General features: G+C 40.1%; 1 pseudogene; it reads left to right on the top strand.

Annotated features, from left to right (window-relative positions):
• Positions 1–4,059: 4,059 nt before the first annotated feature.
• Positions 4,060–6,000, top strand: part of LOC129515784 (ubiquitin-associated and SH3 domain-containing protein B-like) — a 158,618-nt pseudogene continuing 156,677 nt past the window's right edge.

Genomic DNA, 6,000 nt, shown 5'->3' with positions numbered 1-6,000 from the left:
TTAGCATCTTTGTCAGACCCTCTGCTTCCTCATTCACGAATAAGGCTGAACTTCAGTGCTGTGGTTCTCAGCTCACTTTTCCTCTGCTCTCTAAGCTGGATCTTCTCGTACAGCATAATAATTTTCAACATTTCTATTCTGAGTATGTCTATATAATCTTCAGAATTGTAGATTTTATGAAACTTCAGGATTTTATAACCAGAAGGTGCTTGCCATGATCAATCGCTTTTGTATAGAGGCCCAGATGTTGAATAATTTAGGCTTTTTGGTTGGCATGTTATTTTTTTTACGTATCTTATCTCTTTAAATATGGGAAAGAAAATTTAGCAGAAGGATCAGACTACAATGGCCTGCGGGTGATATCTGACCTGTGGGACGAAATATGCTCACCTCTCATCTAGAGCAACATTTTAAATCAATATGAAGTTTCCAAAAGTGATACAGATAATACTATGGGCATAGATTTCTAGATTCTGAATCTTCATATATACTCTTTCTTAAAAGTATTCTGATTCAGACCAACCAGAGTCTGCACTTTTTATATACCCATTACATTTCCAGAGAGTTTCTTGCCACTGTTTTGGCTGAGACAGTGCTAAATATTCTCCACATGTTTGCTTCACTCTGGGTGCATGGAAATTTCCAGCTTTCCTTATAGATTGGGATCATGTAAGTACATGAATTCTTAGCAAAGGGATATAGGAAAGAAGCACTTTCTGGCCTTGGGCTTTATAAAAAATAGAAAATATGTTCTTCAGTTTCTCTCTCTTTTGGAGACCTTAGTGGCAATGTGTGCAAGACGCTAGGATGATATGTAGAAAGAACTTGCATCTTATTAACCATGTAAAGGACAATCTCTCAGGAACCGTCTTACCTGAATGAAACTTGTCATGGGATAATCCGTTATTTACATCGCTAACACTTGGATTTCAGGGTCGTTTTTGTTACAGCGCCATTGGCTAACCCATCATGCATAAACCAATTATAAACCCCAGCCCGTGGTAATGGAACATCTGCCCATCTTTCCTTGCAAAATGCCTCTTTTTCCATCTTACTAAAATTTTTCATGTTGAACATTCTGTCTAATGTGTCCAATTCAGTCCTCATGCCATGTATCCAACAACCCAATAATATAGCTGTCAACTTAACAATCATTCCATTTATCCAACTATCTAATTCTGATGAATAATAGTACTTACTTTTCAAAGAAGACACAGACGCCCCAGGCATCTACATCTTTGCCACCCTTTTTTTCCTTTTAGTGAAAAACAAAATAATTTCTAGTTTCTAATTTCAGAAGTAGCTAGAATAAAAAAAATTAGTAGCTAACTGGCACAGATATTAATTGACAAAAGCTTCACATAAACAAGAGAGGAGGCGATGTGTTGGTAAGTCATTTAACAATTTATTATATCTCCAGTATATTAGTGGAATATAATTTCCCACTATAATCCAATACATAATTATTCAAAACCAAAAATAATGTGAATATTTCAGACAAAACTGCAAGAGACAATTTATAATTTCTGAAAGAACAATTCAAGAATGAAGCTGCACCGGAGCATGTTACCTACTAAGGGGAAAATGATTTTAAAATTACTAATTCATGATGGGTGATGGGCATTAGGAAGAGCATGTGATGTGATGAGCACTGGGTGTTATATGCAACTGATGAATTATTGAAAACTACATCGGAAACTAAAAAATATTACTAATTCATGAATAAGCATATTAAATATTAGGAAATATAATTAGTCACTGCTTAAATAAACACAAATATAAAAAAATTATAATAGGAGTAAAAATAAGGATACTTTTTTTTCAGATAGGGTTATATAAATGTGCTTGTTTAAGAGGTAAAAGATGGTAAATATTTCTAAGGTCCATGTACTCTTCTGGAGGGTCACAGAAAGAAGGATCAAATCTAGACCTCTATTCAGGACCCAAATGAACATCTAATGGTACCCAAGCCAATCTCCCTCCTGGCAACAACTCTTCTGGAACAAAAGAAATGAAATCTGTCTGAAGGAAAATTGTGACATTTAGCATATTAGATAATAGAGAAATTGAAAGCTATCATGAATTAGTGCATTTAAAATTATGGAAGATATAAAAGAAAGGATGGAAGAAATATGTAAAGAAGGGCATCTGGAAAGTCCTTGAGAGTGGAGCTTTGTGGAGTCATGTCCTGGAAGCCCAAAGAGATGAGTTCAGCATTCAAGGCCATTCGGGCCCTAAGATACATCATTTCAGAAAGTTGCAGCAGAGTGGCTGAGAGGATGTGCAGGGTTATTGACAGATTCATGGAGATAGGAGAACATAAAGGTGAGTTTGGAATCTGTCAAGAAGCAGTTTACTCGGGCTTCTTGTTGGACTCCCAGAGGGCTGTACCCCCAGAGCAGGATGCATTGTCCATTTACCTTCCCAGGGATGAAGCCCAGGTTGGAATAAATGTGATTACTGGTTTGTTTATGGTGTTTGGGTATAGTTTGCAACCTCGATTTTTGGCAGAAGAAAGACTACATCTACTCTAGAGGCTATTGTATTTGTGGATTCCCATCTTTCATCAAACTAGGGAAAATTTTGGCTATTATTTCTTCCAGAGACTTTCCCATCCATTTTCTCTTCTGCCTAGTAATTCCATCTACATTTATATATAATATTGATCCACTTCATATGAACTAACAGGTCCCCAGTGTTACATTTATATATATTTAAACCCTTTTCTTTTCTATTGCTTACATTGGAAAATTTCTATCTCCTTGTTTGATCTGTCCTCAAGCTTATTTGTTCTTTTCTCTGTCATTTCCCTTTTGCTGCTAAGTCCAACTATTGTCTATTTAAAAAAAATAGATACTATATGTTTTCAGTTCTATTACTCTGCTGAGATTTCTTATATGTTCATTGGAAATACATTTTGTTTTACTTCATTGAGTAGAAATGCAATAGTCTCTTTAATATTATTGCCTGCTAGCTTCAGCATCTGGGTTATGTTGAGCTGAGTTTTGGCACATTTTCTTTTCTACTGAAAATAGGCTGTGTTTTCTTAGTTCTTTCTATGCCAGGTAATTTTGGATTCTATCTCAGACATGGTGATTGGTAAATCATGAGGATCCTGTCTTCTGCTATTTTTCCCATATGCACACTGTCTTTTGTTTTAACAAGTAATGACCCTGGCTTGACTTGGGCTGAAACACTGGATGGCAGCACCAGTCCCAATTTAGATCTTTTGTCTTTAGTTGGGCTGCTTCTGTCTCTTTCACACATGCACTTTCCTGTGATGAGTTAGTGATATGGGCATCCTCACCCTGTATCTTTTACCCATGGGACTTCAAAGCCCCCGGCACCCACAGATTCTCCAGTATCAGTTCTCTGGGGTTTTTTTGACAGAAAGATCACTATACATTTCCTACCAGTTCTCTTGCCAACTCAAAACAATGTCAACTTAGCTCAGAGCTACATGCCCTTAAAATTGAACTTATCTTGTCCTCTCTTTTCTCTTTTCTATGTATGCACTCCCCATCCATCTCCCTGATTCTATTCATTCTCGTATACCCCCAGGTGGCTACTCATAATCAGCCCAGATTTTGTCATTGATTTGTATGAAGGACTCAGTGTGGAAGGGTCTCACCCCATCACTCCCAATATTCTCATTTTAAAATAAAAATAATGAAAGTCAGAAAAGCTCAACAATATATTCAGCATTCTTAAGGTCTTCCACCACAGACCCCAAATTCGACCCTGGTACTAACCATATCACATTTTGCTTCTTTGGTCCCAATATTAACTATGTAAAACAATAGGGACTCTTTTCATGGTTTGAGAATTTCCATATCAATAACTTGGTGTAAGTTGTATGCTTCCTTTTTTAAGTGAGATTATCCTTCCTTCTCCACAAGGTAGGATTGAGGAGAAAGGTTAACTGTCCTTTTTTAACTGTAGTGTTGCTAAGCATTCAGTGGCTTAATTTTTCATTATAATTTTGAAAAGAGCTTCTAAAGTTGTAATATAGTCATGAAAGTGGGAGTCTAGAGACCAGGTGAAGAAGCTAGGGCAACCATGATCACCCATGGAGCAGCCCTGCTCCATGGTAAGGAATATATCAGTCACTGCTGACTAGGTAGTAGACCCAGAGGTCAATTCTTTATAGACCTGGGTTGAGACCCAGTTTCTCAAAGGCTTTAAATTAAATGCTGGGTTGATGGTTTAACATTGAGAGTATTGTCCCCTCCTTGGTTTGGGCCCTGACCAGAGTTATAGATGACAAAAAGCCTTGGCATCTGCAGGAGGAAGAAGTGTTCAAAATCCATGGGATTGGTGGTTCTCCCACATTGGTGACTCCTTTCTGGATGACCTCAATACATCCTTTACCTCCAACCCACCAGCCCCTCAACACACAAGCTCTCCTGGTTTGGGCAACAGTCAAAGCAGAGCTACAAGAAGAACAAAGCACAGAACATCTTCCCCCACATCACCTTCTGCCAGTTATTGTGTGAGGACAGTGAGGTAGACACACTGCAGGAAGCCCTGCAAACCACCATCAGTCTCTGGAAATGCAAGTTCTCAGCCCCATTGACCTCTTCCAACTTCACTGACCTCTTGGTGAAGGAAGACAGCACAGACGTCCTCAAGGACTTTGCCACTGATGCTGTGGAGGTTGAGTCCAAAACCAATGTACACGTGGAATCTTATAAGAAAGAGCTTCATGTAGCTTCTGGTTTACTGCTTCCAAGCTACTGCTGACCTATGCTGGAGAAACTAGCCCAAACACTGAGGTTAAACTAGGCTGCAACTGGGTGGCCACTAGGTTCTTGGGAGATACCTGGTTTGCTACCCATGAGACATTACAGGTCTGCTAGGCCTACACCCCACAACATGATGGCAAGCTGGAGCTGGTCCCGATGGAGAAGACCAGCATCAGTGAGGCTGGATCTATGGCACCTCCTCAGCCAGTGGCTGCTCTGGACTCCTGCATGAGAATTCCACTACCAAAGCTGATGAAGGCAGCATCTGGATAGCTCATTGTTCTTACTCCATCTTAAACAGCATCTTCCAATGCTCTGTCATCTGGTGGTGGTGTGTTGGGGTAGTGGCAGTAGGAGGACCAGGGCCTGGGGGAGACAGCTCCCCTGATGATCATCTGCCAGCCCAGGAAGCCTCTGAAGGCCGGTAGACATCCTGGTCATGCCTGTGTGTTGGCGTGGTGAGAGGATTGGTGTTGTGTTTGGGAAGTACTAGCTATCCCAGTGCTTTGATGCCAAAGGCTGCTACCTATGCACCAATCTGAACATGCCTCAGAGCTTACATCAGTGGAGTGGTGTTTCTGGGATTATGGGAAAGAGGCTCCAATCACCATATTTGGATGTTTACAAGCAAGACTAGTGAGTGGAGCCTTATTACAGAGTAAACCGTTATTGGCCACGACTACTGCTCCCCATCCCTGCACTGTGTTTAGATTGCACAACATCTTGAAAGGTTTAAAATAAGAAAATCACCTGAAGATCTGTACGGACTTGGCTTATTTGAGTGGACAAAATGGGTCACTGGGGACACATTATCTGTGTGAATACCTCCATCAGAGTTAGCTACAGCCAACCGGAGTACTGATCCAACATACAGGTAACTCTCTGAGCACCTTCCCGGAGCCAATGTGTGATTACTTTTCTACATCAGGCTAGGCTAACTAAGGAGATGAGGCACCAGACATAGCCCGTGGGCAGTTGTCCATTGGTGGAAGTCAAGCTACGATCTGAAAACCACAAGTGGAGGAAGCCAGTATTGCCTTATATTTAGAGTTAGTGTGGATTATATCCTCTGTACATAGAGTGGGCTTTCCTGACTTGATTTTACCTCTTGCAGTAAATGATAAAACCACTTTGCATTCCAGGATCTTGCACCAGCTAACGAGGAGGCAAGTCCAGAAGCTTGTTGGGGGTAATGACAATGTCTTATTTTAGATTGTCAATTTTCATTTCTCAAAGCATTTTTAATCCTCTTTCA

This window comes from Nyctereutes procyonoides, unplaced genomic scaffold (genome assembly GCF_905146905.1).
Source record: "Nyctereutes procyonoides isolate TBG_1078 unplaced genomic scaffold, NYPRO_anot_genome, whole genome shotgun sequence".
In the NCBI taxonomy this organism is placed as follows: domain Eukaryota; kingdom Metazoa; phylum Chordata; class Mammalia; order Carnivora; family Canidae; genus Nyctereutes; species Nyctereutes procyonoides.
This window is presented reverse-complemented; position numbering and strand designations above follow the sequence as displayed.